General features: G+C 39.7%; 1 long non-coding RNA gene across 1 annotated transcript; it reads left to right on the plus strand.

Annotated features, from left to right (window-relative positions):
• The first annotated feature begins 17,706 nt into the window (after positions 1-17,706).
• On the plus strand, positions 17,707-25,328 carry LOC124866086. The gene is made up of 9 exons (XR_007037719.1): positions 17,707-17,982; positions 19,685-19,860; positions 21,723-21,838; positions 21,920-23,607; positions 23,766-23,868; positions 24,343-24,444; positions 24,866-24,977; positions 25,111-25,192; positions 25,262-25,328. It is a non-coding gene; the product is annotated as an uncharacterized LOC124866086 (long non-coding RNA).
• Positions 25,329-25,404: the final 76 nt, after the last annotated feature.

Genomic DNA, 25,404 nt, shown 5'->3' on the forward strand with positions numbered 1-25,404 from the left:
AATGTGTAGATTGAATAGATTAAATGTGTTTCAGACATTAAAAAGAGCCGCACTGGTGCTGACTCAAGGTGTAAAACTGTCAGAGATATGGCCAAAATATATTACAGAGCAATGAACAACAGCAGATAAAACAATAAATAGTTTGATCACTGGATACAACTCTATCAGATGTTGGTGGTCTGGACTGAGAATGTTACCATGTGGGGGAGTGCAAAACGCTAAAGACGTTAATTTGTGTTAACAATAATAGAAAGAAAATAATCTTGCTCTAATATGATAAGTCTTACTTACTTTAGTTCATGCTGAACTCCAGGCAGGTTGGATGCTATAGTTATTCACTTTTATATCTGTTTGGTGCTAATACCATAAATTCTGCATATCCAGTACAGTGCCCCAAAAAGGTATTTCCCCCTTACAGATTTCTTCTGGTTTTGTTTGTGTTTTTTTTTTTTTTTGCCATGCTTAAATGTTAAAGATCGTTGAAATAAAATAATATCAAAGACTACATGAATAAATACAAAATGCAGTCTTTCTTCTTTGTAGACTTGTTTTAATTCTGTCACACTGGAGGGGTTTTGAACCCTGAACAGCCTCTTTCAGGTCATCCCACAGCATCTTAATCAGATTTATGTCTGAACTTTGCGTTAGATTTTTGCCCTGAAGCAACACCCAAGTTAACACAAACTGATAATCTGACATTCTCCCTAATTTTTATGCTAGAGGGAGAATTTGTGGTTTCATCAATTGTGACAAATTATCTAAGTCCTGAAGAAGCAAAGTAGCCCCAGACCATCGCACTACCACAACCCTGGTTGATTACTGGTGTGATGCTCTTCTAAATGTTCCTTTCAGTCCAAAAAGTATTTTCCAGAGGTCTTGGGGTCTATTTTTTGGCAAATATGAGGCAGGCCAGTGAGTGTGTGTTCTTTTGATCAGCAGTAGTTTTCACACTGGAACTTTTCCATTGAAGCCATTTTTGGCCAGTCTCTTCCTTATTGTTGAATCATGAACACTGACCTCAACTCAGACAAGTGAGGCCTGCATTGCTTTAAATATTTTTGTATATTCTTTTGCGACCTCCTGGATGTGTCATCAATGCACTCTGGGACAAATTTTGGCAATTTTTTTTTTTTTTTTTTGTCGATAATAGCTCTTACAATGGTTCGTTGGAGTCCCAAAGCATTTTGCTTTTCAGCATTGTTTGGCTAACTCTAAAATGTTTTATACAGTTTTAAAGTAGGATTCTGAAAAAATAAACTCTAACCAAAGTGTTTTGGTAGTTTTAAACTCTTTAGAGATGAATGTCATGATGTTTGGAATTTGTTTGGTCTGTGTTATTATTATTGTTATGTTTACTGATCCTTTTTTCAGGCTCCTCTTCTGTTTTGGTTTTTTTGGTCTTTTTTGTCCCTAGTTTCTGACTCCTGCTCTACATCCAGTCATTAAACCTTCAATATAACCAGTTCTTGGTTGGTAGTTTGAGCTTTTTTGACCTAATGTCTTTTCAGTTTCTTGGTTTCTCATTTAAATTTCCTTTCTGCGTCACTCAGGGACCTACATAATTCGGTCAAAGATTTTGACGTTTCTGACAAAGAAGCCAATGAAATCTTAATGCTTCTGTCTTGTCCATTAGATTAAAACAAATGGAGGTTACTCATTATGAGATATCACCTCATGCAACCAAATAGACACCGGAATCACAACTAGAACTCAAACGACAAAGACAGCATACCACCAAGAAGGACGAACCACATCCAACAGGATTAACTGTGGACGCAAGAGGAAGCTCTCTGAAAGGGATGTTCGGGTCCTAACCCGGATTGTATCCAAAAAACATAAAACCACAGCTGCCCAAATCACGGCAGAATTAAATGTGCACCTCGACTCTCCTGTTTCCACCAGAACTGTCCGTCGGGAGCTCCACAGGGTCAATATACACGGCCGGGCTCCTATAGCCGAACCTTTGGTCACTCATGCCAATGCCAAACGTCGGTTTCAATGGTGCAAGGAGCGCAAATCTTGGGCTGTGGACAATGTGAAACATGTATTGTTCTCTGATGAGTCCACCTTTACTGTTTTTCCCCACATCCAGGAGAGTTACGGTGTGGAGAAGACCCAAAGAAGCGTACCACCCAGACTGTTGCATGCCCAGAGTGAAGCATGGGGGTGGATCAGTGATGGTTTGGGCTGCCATATCATGGCATTCCCATGGCCCAATACTTGTGCTAGATGGGCGCGTCACTGCCAAGGACTACCGAACCATTCTTGAGGTCCATGTGCATCCAATGGTTCAAAAATTGTATCCTGAAGGCGGTGCCGTGTATCAGGATGACAATGCACCAATACACACAGCAAGACTGGTGAAAGATTGGTTTGATGAACATGAAAGTGAAGTTGAACATCTCCCATGGCCTGCACAGTCACCAGATATAAATATTATTGAGCCACGTTGGGGTGTTTTGGAGGAGTGAGTCAGGAAACGTTTTCCTCCACCAGTATCATGTAGTGACCTGGCCACTATCCTGCAAGAAGAATGGCTTAAAATCCCTCTGACCACTGTGCAGGACTTGTATATGTCATTCCCAAGATGAATTGACGCTGTATTGGCCACAAAAGGAGGCCCACACCATACTAATAAACTATTGTGGTCTAAAGTCAGGTGTTTCAGCTTCATTGTTCAACCCCTGTATGTATATAATTGTAAGTGCATGGTCTCGTTCCTCCTGAGAGACATTATCTTATTCCTGAATCTCCAGAAAGCCCCATCTTCCCTTGTGTCTGTGGCTTTCATTATTACTTAATACCCGCTAATGAACAATTTATGCCACTTAACTGAGCATATTGCATTATATCCTGACACATGGTTGAATAACTACCTTGACTTTTTCTCCCTTTGCTCCCCCAGTTGTGGAAAACAAAATACTTGGCATTCAGCCAGATACAATACTGAGGCCTATTATCTCCTGCATGCTCACTAAAGAAGCTTTCAAACAGAGGAAGTTCAGCAAGTCCTCTCTCTTGCTGACGAGGTACTGGGTATTGAATAACTGGCCAGCATGGTAATGAAATATGAATAGCACGTTACTAATGCAACTTGGATACAGTTGTGGTTCAGGGAGGCTGTAGGCATAATCATCCCCACATTTTGTGCAAACCACATTTACAGAAAACCTGGCAGGTTTTCAAAACACAACAAAAACTAAGATGTTTCATTTGTTACATTGTTTACCCCTTTTAGAGACACACTGAAAACATTTAAATATAAATGTATTAAAGGGATAGTGCTAATGGTTTTGAAGTGAAGTTCTGCAAAGGTACTATTATTATTTCAATCTGAAAAGACTCACAAGGAAAAGAGATGGCAATTAGAAAGGTTTTAATGATGTGAAATTACACGGTTATTTCTTTGGCGCTCGGACCTGGGAGGAAGACATTAATGCTGAGAATGACATGAGCTAAGATGAACATTTGAAAGGTTTAGATTTAGAGATGTCTTCCCCCTGATCCGACACTGGTGGTGGATTGGCGGCCAGGGAGCGAGGAAGCCAGGAGGAGATGGGAAGGAAGATGGTGGAGGTGGGGTGGAGGAGGGATGAGCTCAGCTGACAAGCGAGGATGAACACCGCTGAAGGTCCTTTAAAAGCAAGGCGTCGGAAGGTGATTGGATGGAGAATCAGGCAGACAGGATGCTGATTGGAAGGCCGGGAGACGCACAGAAGAGCCATTGGAAGGTGGAGGCGGTGAAGGTGAGTCTTTTATTTGGAATTTTTGTCTAAACTCCATTAGTCTCCTTAACAAGAAGAATGTCTTAATAATAAGTGTTTGCAGAAAAGTGAATACATCTTCTGAATTGTTGAAGGCTAACTGCTAGTAATATGTTTGTTTCCATTTTTGCTCATTAGTCTACTCTAAGTCTGTCAAATGTGAAGTAAACCTTATGATTTTGAATCATGCTATTCATTGTGCAGTGGCATCAAAAATTGTAAGTTCCTATGTTTTTACTGATGATGTAGTTCTTTAAAAATTATCCAGGCTGACCAGGTATAAAAATGTAGTCTGCAGCCTTCATCAACATAACTTTGGTGAGGAGATGAGAAAACTGTGTCCACTTAACAATGATCTCTTATGAAAGTGTAGACTGTTAACATTAAAGGGGACCTATTGTGCAAAATTCACTTTTTTTATCATTGTTATACTTCCATTTAGTCTCTAATGCTTCTACAAACGCAAAAGAAAAACATTCAGCCGTTTTTGGCTATAAATGAATGTTTTATACTTTCTAGAAAACGCGTGGTTTCAAAACCTGTGTAATTGTGATGTCACAATTACACAGCCACCTAGCAATGTTACCTGAGTCCCGCCTCTGACTAGCAACTGAAACAGATTCCAAATTTAAAGTTGAAAAGGAAGTATAATAGGTCACCTTTAAGTAACATAGCATTGTATCAACAGATTTAAACATTTTAGTTTGAGTTATTTTAAATTCCTAAAACCAACTAAAAAGACGGGGATCTATCTCACTAGCTGTTGGCCTCCCCAAGACAAATCTTTACATGGTAAACTATCCAGTATGAGGAGAGGGAGAGCAGAAATGTTGTCTTAAGGACCTTTTACCAAACACTTCAAGATGGGATTTGAGCACCTTTTGGCAGTCTCGATCTGTTTTCTGAAAAGAGTGACGAAAAGAGGAGGTAGAAGTCAGCTTTCCTCTGTTATGCCCCTGACTTGCTGAGCAAAAAAGTCTTAGACCCACATCAACTAAGTTGTATGTGGGGCAAAACAGTTTTGCAGGAAAGTGAACTAGTGATGAGGTTTTGTTAGTGCGGGACGAGACGCACGTTTTACTGAGATAGCTTAGAGATATTACAAACTGCAGCCAACCCAAAGATTTAAAAGGGCACCATTCCTTCAACGTGTTTTTATTTTTGACAACTGCAACCATCACCTAATGGAAAAGGACTTTAAAACAAGAAGATCATTCTTGGTGAAGTACCAGGGTATATGAATTGATAGTAGTGGACAGTAATTGTATTTTTAAGTTGTGTTGTATGCTTATCTAATATACCTTTGGGGATCTGGTGGCGGTAGAAAAATGCTTAATGTTCTCTTACATCAACATACGTACCCCCAAACACATCATCAGGGACTCACATGACATGAAGAAAACATGATTTTCTCTATACTCCCTTCATATGCGAACACACACATGAACCCCTCTGAGTGATATCCGGCTGGCGTTTGCCTCCGGAAAAAAGTGTATCTGACAACAGAGGTCATGTGACCTGGGGAGTCAGCCTTTGATAATGCTACTGTCAGCTCTAATTAGGCAGTTGGGAATTGATGTGGAAACCCCCTTTCTCTTTGAATATGTGCACATGTGATTGTTTAGTTTAGTTGGTTGTTGTGCAATTGCTAAAAAGGCATCTGTGTGATTTGACAGTCGAAAAGAGAATGTTAATTATTTCTGAATTTATTTGTATACTTTACCAGTAGAGGGCAGTAATTGTAAAACAACACAAACCAAAAATGAAGCCTTTTCAAACATTAATCAGTTGTTATCTTTGCTGTTTCGGGAGGCTTAGAAGGTCTGCTTTCAGAGAAATTTCTAATACTTTTTTTCTTTTCTTATGATCTATCATTTGTTTTCTTTGATTTTACTTTGAACATAGACTAACCATGACAGGGTGTTTTATAAACATTTAAAGAGTGAGACTTGGGCACCTATGACAAAGCCGGTGGTTTGAGAAGGTCTCAGCTGCATTGAGGCAGAAGCTTGGCTTTAAGACACTAAAGGATCCAAAACACAAAACTTATTTGATTATTTTTCTTGTTAAAAGAGGATTATTATTATTATTTGCAGTGTGTTTCCCAACATTATTTCTTTAGCTATGCTGCAGTAAACCAGAAAACCTTCTCAATATTCTGATGGACTGTTAAAGATGGGTGTGGGCTATCATATGGGTCTCTGATGGTGATCTGGAACAGCTGTAAATCATAAAAAACATCTTATTCTGTCATATAAAAAAAGTAACATTCAACTAACTCAAATGATAAAACTGTCTTAAATCAAATCAGATAGTAGTTTAAGAATATCTAATTTATTTAAAAATATCCAATTTAAAGTAAACTAGTATCAGATGCTAAAAACAAATCTTAAAGGGCATATATTATCATTTTCTACACCTCATTCTATTTTCTGATTTTTGTGTTTTGCTTTTTTGTCACACCTAAACATTTTAGATTATCAAACAAATTTTACAGTCAAACAAGGATAACCTGAGAAAACACGAACAGTGGTTTAAAAAATGTTTTATTTACTAAGAGCAAAAAAAAATATCCAAATCAACATGGCTCTATGTGAAAAAGTAAATCAACCTTAAACTTAATAACTGGTTGTGCCACTGTTAGCGGCAAAATTTGACAACAAGAGATTGTCATAAATGGCACTGAGTTATTTTTTTCTTCGCAAAACAGTTTTAAGGTCACACTACATCTCTGTCACATTTAGGTCCAGACTTTGACTAGGCCACTCCAAAACCTTCTCTTTTTCATTCAGAGGTGGGCTCGCTGGTAATCATTTTCCTGCCACATAACCCAAGGTGCTTGAGCTTAAAGCCAGAAGCTGATGGCCAAACATTTGTTCTATTGGTATAATGATCTTTTATTGAAATGTTATGTTGGTTTTACACTAGTTGTTCCAGGATGATCCTAAGAGTTTCCTTTTTATCTTGTCTGTTGGCAGAAATTATTCCCAAAAGTCTTAGGAATCATCAAAATGTTTTTTGCTAAATGTGGAACCAGTCTTTGTGTTCTTTTTTTGGTTAACAGTGGTTTTTGACATTTTTGCCCAATCTGTCTCCTGGTGAGTGCTCATGGAGTGATTTTGTAGGCCAGCCACTCCACGAAAGATTCACCTCATGTCAGGTTTTCTCTTCTTTTGTAGATAATTATTCTCTCTGTGATTTGTCTCAAAGCTTTACAAATGGCTATATAACCCTTTCCTGACTAATAGATGTCAATGACTTTGTTTCTCATTTGTTTTTCAATTTATTTAGATTGGGGTATGATGTCTGCTTTTGAAGATATTTTAGCCTACTTCATGTTGTCAGTGGAGTTTTCTTTTGGCATTTTAATAATGCAGGATCTTGTTGCACCCCTGCTAAATGTCCATGCAAAAATGTATAGAGATATTTAAAACCCCGATAAGGCGAAGTTTAGTTCTGAAGTAATACGTTTTTGCCATCACTTCTGAACTCTTTAATACTCTCTTTATAATGTAATATGCATATTAAATTATTAAGTATATCATATTTAGTATTTACATCACAAGTGAGTCATTGAAGAACAAATAACAACAGAGGCAGAGGATCATGCTAAAGTGTGATAAGTAGTACAAAAGATTGCACAACAGAAATGAAGAAGTATGATTCAGATGTACCAAGGGCAAAACACAGCAGGAAGGATAGCAGATGGCCAAACAGGGTGGGGAGAAGTGGTAAAATATATTCACCCTAACTGACTAATGAGACACAGCAGGGAACAGCAAAGAGACTCACTGGGTCAGAACAGCAGGGACATACCACCACATGTACTACATGGTGACAGGGACTACTACAATTAAAGAAAATAAGGCAAAAAGGTCCTTAGCAAATACAACAAATAACAACCGATAACTACACAATCCATAGATTGGACTTTTGGCTCAAAGTATAAATTATTCAAAATATATTTTCAAACAAAAACATTCCATCCATCCATTCATCCACCCACCCAACCATCCATCCATCCATCCATTCATCCACCCACCCACCCACCCATCCATCCATTCATTCCTCCCCCCCCCCCCCCCCCCTGATGTCATTAGGCAAGAGGCGGGGTACACTATGGAGAGGTCGCTAGTCTACAGGACATTATTCAGTAAAACCTATACAGCTACACCCAGATGCATCACTCAATATCTCCACTGCATCTTTGTAATATTGTTTCTCACTTGTATTTTCTTTCCAAACTCCATTTATTACCACCTGAACTTCTACATTTTCTGCCAACTATATCCCTGACTGCAACCCCGACCCCTCTACATGCACACCCCCTAAGGTTTTCCTCTATACATCTAAGAGCCACATGGAAGGTCTGTTTCAGATCTCCACATGCTGGGACCTCTGTTTGTTTTGCTTGTTTAAGGACCCCACAATGAAGCTTGTAGTGCCTAGGACCCACAGAGTGCAGATTTAATTAGATAAGGGGACTGGTGGTAAGAGCTGGATAATTGAAATTGGACATGGTGGTTTTACAATGGAGCTGGCAAGTTCCAGGCACTGCGTGTTCTCAGCACAAACAATGCACTTCACACTGTGAGGAGCAATGAGAAAGTTAAGGGGGGTAAAAGAAAGAATGGAGATAACATACTTAACTCTGGCCTGGTAGACACTATAGGGTTTGTGTGACTATTATCCTTTTAATGCCACACCTACAAATACCAACCCTTAGTTCCTAATGTTAACCAAGCAGATAATGTGCATCTGAACAAAGACAGAAAATTCCTATGTTAAGTTAGCAAACATGTGTTTGAGCTTTAGCTTGGGTATAGTATAAATCCTGCTTGATAAGGTATTAGGAAATGGATTTTATTGGTTAGAGTTCAGTGTTCTTAAAAGAAAACATATTATCTTGGAAATAATATTTGGCAGTTTCTCCTTAAATAGATTAAATATGTTAAACTGAATATAGGTGCCTTCGGCCTCTTATGTTTATGAAGCCTTTTAATTAACATAGTTACATCAGATGAAGTGGTGAGCCAATCACCAGATATTTTAATAGGATGGTACCTGATTAAGTTTAAACTGAACATCTGAATGATCAAGATAAGGGATTTAGGTGACTGTGAACATGGAATGGGTATTGGTGAAGAATTTCAGAAAACTGCTGATCTACTGGGATTTTCATACTCCTTAATCTCTCTGGTCTACAGATAATGGTCTGAAAACAAGTAAATATCTAGGGAGCAACAGTTGCATGGAGCTTAAAGCCTTGTTGATGTTGAAGGACAATGATAAATATAGATCAAGATGACATAAAAGCAACAGTACAATCAACTCAGTACAATCAACTTATGCATCAAACACCATCTTTGAATTCATAACACATCAAACCTTGAAGTATGGGCTACAGCAGAAGATAACCACACCACATGCCACTGCTGTCAGCTAAAAACACAAAACTGTGGCAACAAATTCTTAATGCTCCTCAAAAGTGGAGAATTACAGATTAGGTGTCGGAGGTCTAGGAGTTTGTTTCTGTTCACCTGTTTTACCCGCTACTAACCCCATCCAACCTCTAGATGGCACCAGACACACAGTAGGAGCTGAACCCACAGGTGTTCTCCATCAGCCTCATCAGGAGAGCAGTTTAAGTACCCAACGCTGCCAACACTCCGGTGCCTGAGTGTTAACCTGCAGTGATAACTCTAGCTGGCAAAGATTGTCTCCTTGTGATTCTTTTCTGAGTACTTACCTTCTCGTGTCCTCCTTCCCAGGTTACCTCCAGTTCCGAACTTCTTATCCAGTCTGCGTATGCAGAAAATCCAGACTCTGTCTCCGCAAGAGAACTTCACGGATTATCTTCTCAGTTGGCTGCATTTGGGTTTCAAGTCTCCTCTCACTACCTGTGAACAAACCTGGCTCACCCACCACCGTGCTTCCCTCCAAGATCATCCATCTGGTGCCACCTCCACCTCAAGTGCAAGTAAAACAGAATTACCTGGACCTTTCACTTACCCGACACGCTCCCGGAGTATCCATCATCTATCTTCTCCTCCCCCCCCTGGCGGATCTCCTAATCACCCTCTGTAAGCAAAACATATCAAGATCAACAACCCTGAATTTTATCTGTCACTTACCATTGATCCCCTCTCCACACAGCGGCGATTTCCTGTTTCTCCAGCAATCGAAATATTTCTTAATAAACTTGTTAAAACTTTTCCTGTTTTCCTGAGTGTATTTCTGCATGTTCGCAAAAGCAGCTAGAAAAACGATGACATTAGGAATATATTGCCTCGTCCAATGACTGTTATTTTCAGCTACAATGTTTAGATGGTAAGGTCGGAATTTGGTGTAAATCACATGAAACATGGACCCATGCCTTAAATCAACAGTTCAAGCTGGTGGTGGTTTATTGATGTGAGACATATTTTCCTGGAACACTTTGGACTCTTTAGTACTGATTGAGTATTGCTTTAAAGACCAAAGTATTGTTGCCGGTCATGACCATCCCTTTATGACCCCATTGTACCCTTTTTTTGATGTCAACTTCCAGGTTTCTTGATAATTGTAATGTTCCCCAATGGCCTCCACAGTGACAAGATCTCAATCCACTGGAGGAGGTTTGTATGGGAAGAAACTTGTGCCATCAGAAACTGAATTTGAATTGCTCAGATTAAATACGTATTTGCGTAGCTTGAAATTAAATACATTGGTTTGAAAATGAATTTCACTAAACTGAAACTGAATTTAATGGTTTGAAACTGAATTTGTTTGCTTTGAAACTGAATTTAATGGTTTGAAACTGAATTAATTTGTTTTTAAAATGTATTTTGTTGTATTGAAAATTCAGTTTGACTACTTTGACTTTCAGGTCTGTAATTAAATTTCAGGACCAAACTTCAGTTTTTTGAGTCACACATCCAGGTCCTTGACGATAGCCACAGATTCATCAAACACAGATTCATCGATTTACATTTCACAAGAGGTCCTTTACGCCATGTTGAGCTGGCGCAGTGCAGCTACATAAGCTTGGCGGATGTCAGTCACCAAGTTAAATGAGCATCTATAAGAAGCGTCACGTGAACAAATGATGGTCAAACAGTAACACTTATGCTACCTGCAGCTATTAGCTAAACATGCCAGATTAGCATAGTGTTACGTATGGTGTTACGTCGGTCTGCGTTTCTCTTGCCTTTACCTCAGCATAACTTCTGTTGCCTAGCAACCATGTTAGCGTGAAGCATAGAACTGCGAAGCCAAACAAATGGAGCCTGAACGTTAATACTGCTGTCTCCACTGTAAATGACTACATGGTTTTTATTTGCCCTTTTACATATTGCTGATGGCTTATATATCCTATTTTGTTTAACATGCTCTTGTTTTATGATCTTGTTCATTATTCAGCCATTTTAAATGTTCAAAATATTTTTGTGTTTATACATATAAAAATCTAACACTAGATAAATTACATTGATGAAAAATGCTTAATTTAAATGTTTAATTTATTTATAAAGCTTTTAACAACTTTTAACAACTTAAACACTAACATATTAACTTTAAGAACAAACTTTAAATCAGTTTACTTGTAGAACATAATAATAATTATTATTATTATTATAATTATGATAAATAAACCAAACATTAATATTAGATATCATCTGACTGAATTATATCAGTTTACGTCCACCCACTGGGGAAACCCAGCAGGAGTTTGAAAGCAATGTGCGCACCTCAACTGCCTGGTCAGCTGACAGCTGGCGAGGCGAGCCGGCTGCTAGGGCAGCAGCCATCTCCTAATACTTCTGCGTACTTGTGCAATTAAACGATATCTTGATCAACCGATTAGATATTTCAGGTTTACACAACTATATATGCGCAATATATAAAATTTTCACAGCTATTCTCTCTCCTCCGGCCTTTGCTACTTCCGTTTAAACAATCTACTTTGACCCACAATGAATCAACAATAGGGTGGGCCACGAAGCAATATAGGTAGGTAAGGTAAGGTAAGTTTATTTATATAGTGCTTTCAGTAACGAGACACTCAAAGCGCTGTACATACAATTACAATACAATCACAAAGAAAATAAACACAGACACAAACAGAAAAACAAATCAAATGATACTACAATCCTTCTAAGAAATCTAAAAATCTATGAATCCTTCTGAGAAATCTAAAAATTAATAACAGTCATTTGCATCCATTGAAATTTAACTAAGCAATCATTGAGTTCTAACTAAGGCAGCTGAGTCCTTGATGTAAAAACAGCTTTTGTTGAAATTTTTAAGAGACTAGTATTATTTTCTTTTCTCTGGTAAATCTAAAAATCTATGAAAAGGAGAACAAATGAAGAAATGAAATCCACATTTAGGTAAAAATAAGGAGCATGGGAAAGCAACACACATAAGCAAAGATTTTGCAGGGGCATGGTGGACTCGTGAGGGTGCCAATATTTAAGTATGATCATGTGTGCAAAGAATTAGACTGTCAACACTGACAAAGGTGCCATTGTCCTTGAAGAAGAGATGGAAGTTTTATCAAACGACCATACAGTTCAGTTCACAGATGAGCGGGGATGCTGGGGCAGAGCGTCGTATTTACAGAACATCCAGGAGAAATGTTTTGATAAGAAGCCTGTGAAGGTCATATCGGGGCGCCTGAATTAGACAAACAATAAATGTTTTGGTTCAGGCCGGCTGTGATTTTCCGCCTGCCTTCAAAGTCTTACTGGCATTCTCAATTTGAAATCCAAATAGCTAAATATCTAGTACTTTCAGTAGATCCTGAGCAAACAACTTTCTCCAAGATTAAATCATATCACCTTTGAGTCTGGGAAACGCAGCCAGCCTGCGATTCTGTTCAAGGATCGCGTCCAGCTTATGATTCTGCTCTCTTAACATATCAGTCTGAGTGCTGAGAGCTCTAAAGATCCCTTCAAACATCTCAGGCAGCTTTGGAGTGCTTTGAACAGCTGCCAATGTTTTACAAATCTTTCGATAAGCCAGGTAACCGCCAACTCCAAAAAGCAGAAATCCTGTTATCAGAAATCCAATTATGTACAAATATTCCACGTCCTCGACTGACATTGTTGTCAGGCACACAATCTTCCACTGCTGCCAGGAATCCATTGCGTATCCGGAGAAGAACGTCCCGTCTGGACGAGAGGGTTCCCCTTTACCCTGCCTTCCTGTCGAGAAAATTTGATCGATTGCGTTGAGAGACCAGCTGACCAAATCCATAATGAACAAATTAGGAGAATATGCGAACAGAGGCTCTAAGAAAAACATAGACAAAAACTGAAGCAGGGCAAAAAATGGTAGAGGATCAAGGAGAGAGTGGAAAAGCGTCTGACCCCACCGAGAGCAGAAGAGAAAAAGATATACCGGAGCCAACCTTCAAATCTGGGGCATAGATGTTGCATTTGTCAGTCGCATTTGAAGAATTCAATTCAGTTTATTTATATAGCGCCAATTCACAACACGTTGTCTCAAGGCACTTCACAAAAGTCAGGTACATATATTCCAATAAATCCTAACCATTGAATGGTGCAGTCGGAGTTAGCTTTTTATTCAAATTGGATAAAAAGTTTTTCTATCTATTGGAAACCCAACAAATTGCATCCAGTCAGTGACTTGCAGCATTCCCTCCTCCCGGATGAGAATGTAGAGACAGTGGACAGTCACTGGCGTTGACTTTGCAGCAATCCCTCATACTGAGGATGCATGTAGCGACAGTGGAGAGGAAAAACTCCCTTTTAACAGGAAGAAACCTCCAGCAGGACCAGGCTCAGTGTGAGCAGCCATCTGCCACGACCAACTGGGGGTTTGAGAGAACAGAGCAGAGACACAAAAAGAACACAGAAGCACTGATCCAGGAGTACTTTCTATGGGAAGGAAAAGTAAATGTTAATGGATGTAGCTCCTTTAGTCGTTTCATTTAGAAATAAACAACAGATAAACTCTGAGCCAGTTTTCAAGGTTAGAGTCTGAAAGACAGCACATATAATTAGTTACAGTAAAAGCTCAGTCAATTGCCATGTCTAGGAGAGAGAAATGGTTAAACACTAAAGGCAGGGCCATGTGGATCATCTGCAGAGGTTGAGCATTAACTTGTTGCAAGCAGAGGCTTGGATGATGCCCCTCTCCAGAAAGGTGTCACAGGTAGACACAGAGTTAGACCAGGTCTAGCTTCTAGGAAGAGAAAAAAGAGAGAGAACAAAGTTAAAAGCTGAAATAACAGCAAATAATGCAAAATTGGAGAGTAGTGTGAGAAGGTAGTGAAGAGGGTGAAAGTGGTCAGTATGTCCTCCAGCAGCCTAAGCCTATAGCAGCATAACTACAGAGATAGCTCAGGATAACCTAAGCCACTCTAACTATAAGCTTTATCAAAAAGGAAAGTTTTAAGCCTAGCCTTAAAAGTAGACAGGGTGTCTGCCTCATAGACTAAAGTTGGGAGCTGGTTCCACAGGACAGGAGCCTGATAACTAAACGATCTGCCTCCCATTCTACTTCTAGAGACTCTAGGAACCACCAGTAAACCTGCAGTCTGAGAACGAAGTGTTCTGTTAGGAACATATGGAACAATCAGATCTCTGATGTATGATGGAGCTAGATCATTAAGGACTTTATATGTGAGGAGGAGAATTTTAAATTATATTCTGGATTTAACAGGGAGTCAATGAAGGGAAGCTGAAATAGGAGAAATACGATCTCTCTTTTTAATTTTCATCAGAACTCTTGCTGCAGCATTTTGAATCAGCTGAAGGCTTTTAACTACATTTTGTGGACATCCTGATAGTAAAGAGTTACAATAGTCCAGCCTTGAAGTAACAAATGCAAGGACTAGTTCTTTAGTGTCACTCCTGGATAGAATATTTCTAATTTTGGCAATGTTCCGGAGGTGAACGAAGGAAATCCTAGAAACCTGTTTAATATGGGATTTAAATGACATGTCCTGGTCAAAAATAACACCAAGGTTTTTTACTTTATTATCGGAGGTCAGTTTAATGCCATCCAGGTTAAATGATTGACTAAGACTCCGGTCCAAAGATGACAACTTCTGTCTTGTCTGAATTTAGAAGCAGAAAATTTAAAGTCATCCAAGTTTTTATGTCTTCAAGACATCCTTGTAGTCTATCCAACTGGTTGGACTCATCAGGATTCATGGATAAGTAAAGCTGAGTATCATCAGCGTAACATTTAAAATTTATCCTATGCTGCCTGATAATTTTACCTTTTGGAAGCATATATATAGTAAAGAGAATTGGCCCAAGTGCTGAACCCTGTGGTAGTCCATAACTAACCCTGGAGTTTAAAGATGATTTATCATTTACATGAACAAACTGGAATCTGTCAGACAAATGAGATTTAAACCAGCCTAGCGCTGTTCCCCTGATCCCTACAGCATATTCCAGCCTTTCTAAGAGAATATTGTGATCGACTGTATCAAATGCAGCACTGAGATCTAACAGGATAAGTACAGACACAAGTCCATTATCTGAGGCCATAAGAATATCACTAGTGACTTTCAGCAGAGCTGTTTCAGTGCTATGATGAGCTCTGAAGCCTGACTGAAACTCTTCGAACAGGTCATTGTTGTGTAAATGCTCACACATTTGATTAGCAACTATTTTCTCAAGAATTTTACATAAGAATGGAAGATTGGATATAGGTCTGTAATTTTTCAAGTCATCTCAATCAAGCGAAGATTTCGTAAGTAAAGGTTTAATTACAGCTACCTTAAAGCTTGTGGTACATATCCATTTACTAAGGATAGATTAATCATATCTAAAATGGGGCTGGTAATCAGAGGGAATAATTCCTTAAATAATTTGGTTGGGATTGGGTCTAACATGCAAGTTGAAGGTTTAGATGAAGCTAATATTTCTGATAACTCAGGAAGCTCCACAGGATCAAAACAGTCCAAACACAAATCAGGTTCTGCAGTTACTTCCAATGTTGTCTCTCTTGCTGAGGATGAAGTAATCATCTTCAGGAGTATGTGAAAGATTTTATTTTTCATAGAATCAATTTAATTTAAGAAGAATCCCATAAAGTCATGACTGCTGAGCGCTAAGGGAATGGATGGCTCAACAGAGCTATGACTCTGTGTAAGTTTAGCAACTGTACTAAAGAGAAACCTATGATTATTCTTGTTCTCTCCCATTAATGATCAGAAATAAGCTGTTCTAGCTTGGTGACGTGTCTTTTTATACAACAGTAGGCTATTTTTCCAGATCAAGTAGGACTCCTCTAGGTGTGTAGAGCGTCATTTTCTCTCCAATTTTCTAACATTGTGCTTTAAAGTATGCAGCTCTGAATTAAACCAGGGAGGTAGCCTCCTATGAATAATTATTTTTCAAGGGGGCTGCATTGTCTAATGCACCACACAATGATGAAGTAACACTATGAACAAGAGAATCAATTTGTGTAGGTGAAGAAACAAAATTATTGCCCTCCACTACGTTTTTCTGTGACAATGAGGAAATTAAAAGTGGAACAGATTCTTTAAAGGTTGTTACAACATTGCCTGATAAAGACCTATTATAATGAAATTTTCTTTCAGGTGTGGAGTACTCGGTTGAATTAAACTCAAAGGCTTTAAAAAAAGGTCAGACAGAACAGGGTTATGAGAAAATATTGTTATGTCTTTACACTCAATGCCATATGTCAGCAGAAGGTCCAGAGAGTGAAGTCAAAGGTGGGTAGGTTTGTTAATGTTTTGAGCAAATCCAATTGAGTCTAAGATAGCATTAAAGGCTAAATTTAAGCTATCACTTTTAGTGTCAACATGAATGTTAAAATCCCCCACTATAATAACCTTATCTGTATTTAACACTAAATCAGATAAAAGGTCTGAAAACTGATCTAAAAAATTGAGAGTAAGGGCCTGGTGGACGGTGCAAAACAACAAACAGAAGTGGTTTTAGTGCTTTGCAATTTGGATGAGAAAAACTAAGGATTAAATATTCAAAAGAGTTGTAGCTATTGATTGATCTGAGACTAGTTAATAAATCGGACGGAAGAAGCTTTCGAATTTGGCCTTTATTGCCTCACCTTGACGTAATCAGCATACAAATGTGACCTTCAAAGAATGCAGCCCCTTAATTTGGACACAGCAATAGTGAATGACATCTGTGAATCAGTAAATCTATGTTTGATTAATCTGGGGCTTCAAGGACCTGGATGTGTAACACAAAAAACTGAATTTTGGAACTGAAAGGCATCTAAAAATATATTGGTTTTGCTTTTAGCACTCAACAGTTCTTCTGCTAATGGCCATATCTAAGCCCCTCACAGAGGGTTATTTCCTACATTGTTGAGTGTTTGACATGAAAAATGAAAGTAGCTCCAAACAGCAAAAAGAGCTCAACTTGGTACTAGCAAGTTGTATCTAATAAATTGGCCAGTGAGTGTATATTCGGATGCTGAGTAGCATATCTTGGTTAAAATTCAAAACAGTTATGGAAATAGTGAAGACTTTTGGTGGTCAAGAAATGTGCAGCTGCTCTCCTATCAAGTGCTGTTAAATATCTTACTTTTGAACAAACAACTTTCCCAGTATCCACTGGACAAGAGAAATATATATCAAACATATCCTGAAATGACAAATAAATATTTATTTCTCTGTTGGTGTCTAGCTATGGGATGAAACAAGGACTGAACTACACACAGAAAAGAGACTTGTTAAGATTCTGAATCCCAGAATGTACAAGTATAACCCATCCTCCTGCACAGCTCCCAGAAAGGAGGAGTTTCACAGCAGGAAACCTTGTGACATCATAGAACTAAAAATCTCTTTGCACAGCAGCATTTCTTCGTCTTTACCCCCAGCCGTCCACTAGTTGCAGATGGGAGGACATGTACGTGAATGTTTTGATCTTGCTGGCTGAGTATAAGACTACATCTTCGAAGAAACCTTGGATACAATGTAAAGTACAGTCTGCTGAAAATAACACTAATCACCTTAACCTTTCTGTCTGAGGTCCTGCAAAAGGAATCTGAACCAAAGATTCCCCAAGAAGAGATGGTGTGCCTAATTACATTCATGGAGTGGCCATTCAACACTGCCTGTCGAAAGATGGCAATGAAACTGCAGCCCCACACGCCTTCCCCGCATGCGCCAGTTTGAGTAGATGCTCCCCCTCCCAGCTGCTACTGAGAGCGGCCGACACAGAATTTACTGGCCCTTCAACCTCCTGTCCTCCTTTTCATCAGAACGGTTCGTGTTAGAGGTTGTGTCTGGGCCAAGAAAATTAATTTAGGATAAAACAATGTAAATATTGTTTATTTCATTGTGTTTTGCTTTGTTTATGATGCTTAACTGTTTGAGTGCTTATTATTAGTTATTCATAGCCAAACCAAACCTATTGTTACATATCTGTCTCCATACAAATGTTTCCTTGCTATGTACTAGAAACAAAGTACACCACTAAAAGCAATCTGGTATACTAATAATGCGATCTGTTTTTGCTGATCAGATACAGAAAATCTACAGTGCCTTGTGAAAGTACTCGCCCCCCTTGAACTGGTCAACCTCTTGCCACATTTCAGGCTTCAAACATAAAAATATAAAATTCAAATTTTTTGTGAAGAATCAACAACAAGTGGAACACAATTGTGAAGTGGAATGAAATTTATTGAATGTGTCAAACTTTTTTAACAAATAAAAAACTGAAAAGTTGGGTGTGCAATATTATTCGGCCCCTTTACTTTCAGTGCAGCAAACTCACTCCAGAAGTTCAGTGAGGATCTCTGAATGATCCAATGTTGTCCCAAATGACTGATGATGATAAATAGAATCCACCTGTGTGTAATCAAGTCTGAATAAATGCACCTGCTCTGTGATAGTCTCAGGGTTCTGTTCAAAGCGCAGAGAGCATCATGAAGACCAAGGAACACACCAGGCAGGTCCAAGATACTGTTGTGGAGAAGTTTAAAGCCAGATTTGAATACAAAAAGTTTTCCCAAGCTTTAAACATCCCAAGGAGCACTGTGCAAGCAATCACATTGAAATGGAAGGAGTATGCATATTTTGAGCTTACTGATTTAAATGGTTACTGATTTAAATGCTTCCTATAGCGATCTCTGTTTCTTTGTGGCATCTGGTCAAATTTTTTGTTTATATTTATTTTTCCTGACGTGTATATGTTGGCGAACGGAAGCATTTTGCATTCCTTTCTCAGTCCCAATCAAGTGGAAAGTACAGATAAAGGAGCCAGGACCTGGGCTAAATCAGAGTTGAAAGGCTCCTCTATTCCAAATTCATAATTTAGCACAAGCTTTTAAAATGATTGCTTCAAAACAGCCTGGTCTTTTGATATAGTATATGGATAACAGGCCACTCATGCAAAATCACATTGCTTTGTAACAATAATTTTCCCCGCCAAATTTCATGTTTGTCTCTTTCCATCATTCTCTTGTTTACATTTTAGGCTCAGTACTAAATCTATTATTTTGCTCTTTATATGTTTGATTGAAGAGTCCAGAAAAAGAGCAATGTGTTCTGTGGCATGCCCTTTAAAACAGTATGGTTAAAATTCACATTAATTTGCTCTGACACTTGACAGTTGAAAGATTCTTTAGGTTCACATCTGGTTTTTAACTGAGGCTTGTGGCTGCATAGATTTTCTGCTGTACCAGTCAGAAGCTTACATGCATTCATAAATCAGTATGAATTTCAGTAATTCGAGGCTTTTAACAATGCATTTGGACTGTTCTTTTTTTTAGGGTGGAATGATAAATAAACAACTTCAATAATGTTTCAAACTGGTTTGTGGGTGAGGCCTTTCCAAAAACTTAATATTAGTCTGCTTTGTCCATTCCAAAACCGTTTTTTATGTGTTTGCAATAATTTTCCTGTTAGAATACACAATGATATCCCAGTTTTAACCCCCTATTTGTCTTCACTCTCCTGAAGACAGATAGAGGGAAAGGCCTTCCATTGCCCGATGGTTTGCTGTGACTCCCAGCATGGTCTCGAAAGCATGAAGGAGATTCCAGGAGACAGACAGTTTCTCCACGAGAACTGGAAAGGGCCGTCGAAGTCCTTAACTCATCAGCGGGACCGGTATCTGCTCTTTGTGCAATGACAAACAGAGTGAGTACTGCTAGAGATACAAAGTGAAATTCAACGGGCCACTGTCGTGAATTTCTCTGACCGGACAATTGGAAACACAACTTAATGTGGGTGGCCTGAGGGCTGAAGGTCCTCTGATAGGCCTGTGCTCAGTGGGAATTGCAGACAAGTACATGAGAGCCATACAAACCACTAAGTACTATTTAAGTTGCTGCAATGGCATTTCAGCAAATTGGATTAGTCTGTCGCATCAGTTTTACAGTTTAGATTTTGACTTGGATTGAGCCCTATGTGGGTTGATCAATTTAATTTTTATCAAATGATGTGGCTTCCTTTTGTTCCTAGCATATTACCCATTTCATATTAGTATGGATATCCATCATGATACATTTTACAATTGTGATCTGATGTGTTTTTAGTGTTTCTTTACTTTTTTTCAGCAGTATATATTTTTGAACCTGTATGTATAGTTGTGACCCAGTTGCTTAAAGAAAATCCAAAATAAATTAAACTTTGTTGAAAAATCATTACGACATTCAGGCCCAAGATGAGTACATGTTAAATGTGTGTACTCTATATTACTGGCGTGGATCATCTTTTTAAAAGGTTACTTTGTAATATCCAAATTAAAATACTAAAGATTAAACACAAACTTTAAATTTAGTTTGGACAGCAATCACTGAATAACAATTCAGTCAGTCATTTTCTACCGCTTATTCCATAGTGGGTTGCGGGGGCTGGTGCCTATCTCCAGCAGTCTATGGGCGAGAGGCGGGGTACACCATGGACAGGTCGCCAGTCCATCGCAGGGCAACACACAAACAACTATGCACACACTCATTCATACACCTAAGGGCAATTTAGAGTGACCAATTAACATAACAGGCATGTCTTTGGACTGTGGGAAGAAGCCGGAGTACCCGGTGACAACCCACGCATGCATGGGGAGAATATGCAAACTCCATGCAGAAAGACCCCCTAACTGGGAATTGAACCCAGGACCTTCTTGCTGCAAGACAACAGTGGTACCAACTGTGCCACCGTGCAGCCCATACCAGCTCAAACAGGTCATTTTTATTTTGTGGCAGATGTGACAGTTGGAAAGGAACCTGACATCATGCTGTAGTGCATGACCATCATCTGAATGATTCAGCCAGGTTTCATTAGGGAGCACAAGCTGTCCCTGAGAGTCATTAGGATCATCAGCAATTCCAACTGCCAAGTGGAGGAAGTTTTGATCTTTTTGTTTGAGATTTCTGATGGATGTAATAGTTTTAATTTTTTGAAAGTAATGAGGACTTTCCTGTGCAGTGTGCACAGCAAAGATTAGGTTAGAGTGATAGACTGCAGAGAAAATGGCATGAATGATTTTTCTAAAAACAGAAAGGCCATTTCTAAAGTATCATTCACAGCCCATGTGGTTTTATGTCAGTCTGTGGAACAATTCACCTCACTTTACCACCACTGTTGTGATCTGCGTCTTCTTGTTGATCATTTAACACCAAATGTATAAGTAAGAGAGAGCAGAAACTGTCAAAATCCAAAATCCTTTTCTTCTTTTACATTAAAAGAAAATAGAATGTACTTACTTATTTTTTATTTCATGGTCAAAGAGTTAAGTAGGTTGTCGTTGAGTAGTTTCAATTTTACTTGTCACCTTCAGACTGAGTTTACAGTGCAACCCAACTTCGAGCCACCTCTCTTTAGCACAGCTTAGAAGGGTAAATTACATCTAAACAACCATTTTGGCTTTTTGACCAAAGAGGGTTTTGAAAGGCTCTTCTACAGATGTACTTTCAATTTTAGAGGAGTTTTAAAACTGTCGGGCTCTGGGAGTTCCTGTTTGTAATTTGTGCCTGCTATTTACTTTGCTTCGCCTCTAGGTGTCGCTTGTGTGCTGTTGGGTTTGGACAGGTGTTCTCCATCTCCTTGATCAAGCTGGGAGGTTTATAAAGAGCATGCTGCCAGCACTTCGATGCCTGAGTGTTTTGTCTCTGTGGTACATTCAACTGGCCAAGTTTATGATACCATGTTTATTCTAAGTTTTGACTTATCAGTCTTGTCCTCGCTTATTTTCCAGGTTCAGTTTTAGACCCAGTTCAAGCTCCTTGAAGAACCTACCTGACCTCACCTCCATTGCCAAGATTTCCAATCAGGCTTTGCTGGCAGCCGTTGGACTCCATAACCTCAGCTTCTCCAAGCGAAACCTGTCCACCCTCCAGCGAGCGGCACCACTGGACCAAATCAGTAAGGAAACAACAAATCAAAGTTCTGATCTGTGGAAAGGATCAGTTATCAAAGTGACCAGACTTATCAAACTTACCAGACCCGGAATAACTCCCCTCTGGCGAACCAGCACCTGCAACAAACTGTAAGATACCTCACACCGCAAAATCCCCATTGTTACCCTTCCATGCAGCCGAGAGGTTCCAGTCCCAGATCCCACCTCCATCGGACCTGTGAACAAATAAACACGTTTAACTTCATTTTCTCTCTGAGTGTTTTCTGCATGTGGGTCAAATTGGCAACCAAAATGATAGAGCACTCAGGCCAAGCCGACCCAGCAGAAACACTGAAAAGACCTCTAACTGAACATAGTCACCAAATTTAGGCTCAAGGTTCATCTCTCCGATCTCTTCATGAATAACAAAGACAAACAAATCAACATCCTCTCTCTTACAGCATGTTCTCAGTACCAAGGACTCCCCTTCGCCTGGTGGCGCTATTGGACCTCCACCGACTCAACAACTACATTCCGGACGTGACGTAACTTCCCCAAACTCGGAGAAATATTCTGGGGAGATCAGAAACTGTGGAGGTTTCTTACTACTGTGTAAGCTGGTTTTCAACCGATCACCTCAATCATTCCCTCATGATGACGTCAAGATTTCTTACATATTAGGATTATTAACAGGAAGAGCTCTTCGATGGGATGAATCCAGGTTTACAGACAGTAATCAGTTTGGATGCACCTATGAAGAATTTATTGAAGAGTTCAAACAAACATTCGCTCAGGAGACAGATCAGACACATATTGCGCGCCGTTTGTGGGCGCTACAACAACAAAACAAACCTCTAACTGAGTTTTCAGTAGATTTCTGCACATTAGCAGCAGCTTTAGGGTGGGATCAGCAGGCCGCATTTTTTCAATCACTGGATGAGGCTGTTAAAGACGAGTTAGCTCTGATGGTTGAACCTAAGAAATTAAATGACTTTATTGCCTTCGCTATATTTATCGATGCACGCATGAGAAAAAGGAGAAGGTCCCGCTCTGGGCACTCAGTGAATAAGTTACCATTACTCTCTGGATCTAGATCCACTTACACAGCGCCCCAGCCGTTCAGTTTGCCTGAACCAGAACCCATGCAATTAGGTAGGACCAGACTTACACCTGATGAGCGACAGCATCAAAAATAAGCAAATCAATGTTTTTATTGTGAATCACCAGATCATTTTGTCTTTTCCTGCCCTGTTAGGCCAAAAGGGGGGGTTCGCCGACTGTAAAGGGGGAGCCGGCGGACCAGCATTGTAACTCTAAGACCCCTAGATTCACCTTGCCTGCTACTTTGTTGTATAACAACGAACTTATCAGTTTTTTGGCCCTGATTGATTCTGGTAGCGACCAGAATTTAATTGATCAAGCCCTGGTCAGCAAATACCAGATTGAGACCGAACCGCTTCCTGTATCACGTCAAGTCCAGGCTTTGGATGGTAGTTCCCTTCACTCCATAACTCACCAGACCAAGCCACTCGAACTAATCATATCAGGTAATCACAGATAATTTATCATGCTCCTTGTGTTTCCCATATCTCAAAACTCTGTGGTTCTAGGCCTTCCCTGGTCACAGATTCATAATCCGCATCTTAACTGGACCGAAGTCCGTGTTGAATCCTGGTCATCTAAATGCTTATCTTTTTGTTTACAGTCGGCTGTCTCACCTAACGTCTCTGTTTCGGAGAGCAAGGAGGAGGAACCTTCAGATCTCACTCAAGTCCCCACTGAGTATCATGACCTGAGGATGGTGTTCAGTAAGTCTAGGGCCTTGTCTCTGCCTCTTCACCGGGCCTATGACTGCGCAATAGAGCTTCTTCTTGGAGCACCTTTACCTTCAAGTCGCCTATACAACATTTCAAATCCTGAACGAGCCACCATGGAAAAATATATCTCTGAATCTCTGGCAGCTGGATCATTACATCTTTGTATAGATTACCGCAGACTTAATCAAATAACTGTTAAAAATAAATATCCATTACCTTTACTCTCTTCTACCTTTGAACCAGTACATGGTTCCACTGTTTTCACAAAATTGAATTTACGCAATGCTTTTCACCTCGTCCGTATTCGCAAGGAGGATGAGTGGAAAACTGCATTTAAGATGTCTTTAGGGCACTTTGAGCACCTTGTTGTGCCTTTTGGACTCAGCAATGCACCAGCAGTATTCCAGGTGCTAGTCAATGATGTTTTGAGAGATTATTTGAACATTTTTGTGTTTGTGTATTTAGATGACATCCTTATCTACTCTAAGGACATCACTGAACATCGCCACCATGTCTGCTTAGTTCTACGTCTTTTGGAGAACCGACTATTCATTAAAGCGGAGAAATGTGAGTTTCATAAGGATTCAGTCACCTTCCTAGGATTTATTTTAGAGGGTGGACAGGTTCGCTCCGACCCGGACAAGATCAAGGCTGTCTTGGATTGGCCACTTCCTGATTCTCACAAACAGCTTCAGAGATTTCTAGGATTTGCAAATTTCTATCGGAGGTTTATCCATAACTACAGCCAAACAGCTGCTCCCCTAACTGCACTAACTTCTTCTAAGGTCCAGTTTAAGTGAAACCCGGAAGCTGATCGAGCCTTTCATCAGTTGAAACGAAAATTCTCTCAAGCACCTATCCTGGTCCACCCTAACCCAAACAGTTTATGTTGGAGGTTGATGCCTCAGATATGGGGGTTGGAGCAGTACTCTCACAAAACTCTGACCTTGATGACCGGCTTCATCCTTGTGCTTTTTTTTCCCCGCAGACTAACTAATGCAGAGCGAAACTATGATGTGGGGGACAGAGAGCTGCTAGCCATCAAACTAGCGCTGGAGGAGTGGCGACATTGGCTGGAGGGTGCTGGGCATCCTATTCTGGTATGGACTGATCACAAAAACTTATCTTACCTGCAATCGCCCTTGGTCTCATGTCACCCTTGATTTTGTTACCGGACTGCCTAATTCTCGCGGCATGACCACTATCCTCACAATCATTGACCGTTTTTCCAAGGCCTGTGACCAGTGACCAGGCTTCCCAAACTTACCAGACCCAGAATAACTCCCCTCCTGCAAACTAGCACCTGCAACAAACTGTAAGATACCTCACACTGCAAAATCCCCATTGTCATCATCCTCTACTAACCTGTTACCCTTCCATGCAGCCGAGAGGTTCCAGTCCCTGGTCCCACCTCCATCAGACCTGTGAACAAATAAACACGTTAAACTTCATTTTCTCTTTGAGTGTTTTCTGCATGTGGGTCAAATCGGCAACCAAAATGACAAAAACGTGAACCATAAAAGCTAA

This window comes from Girardinichthys multiradiatus, chromosome 3 (genome assembly GCF_021462225.1).
Source record: "Girardinichthys multiradiatus isolate DD_20200921_A chromosome 3, DD_fGirMul_XY1, whole genome shotgun sequence".
NCBI lineage: Eukaryota > Metazoa > Chordata > Actinopteri > Cyprinodontiformes > Goodeidae > Girardinichthys > Girardinichthys multiradiatus.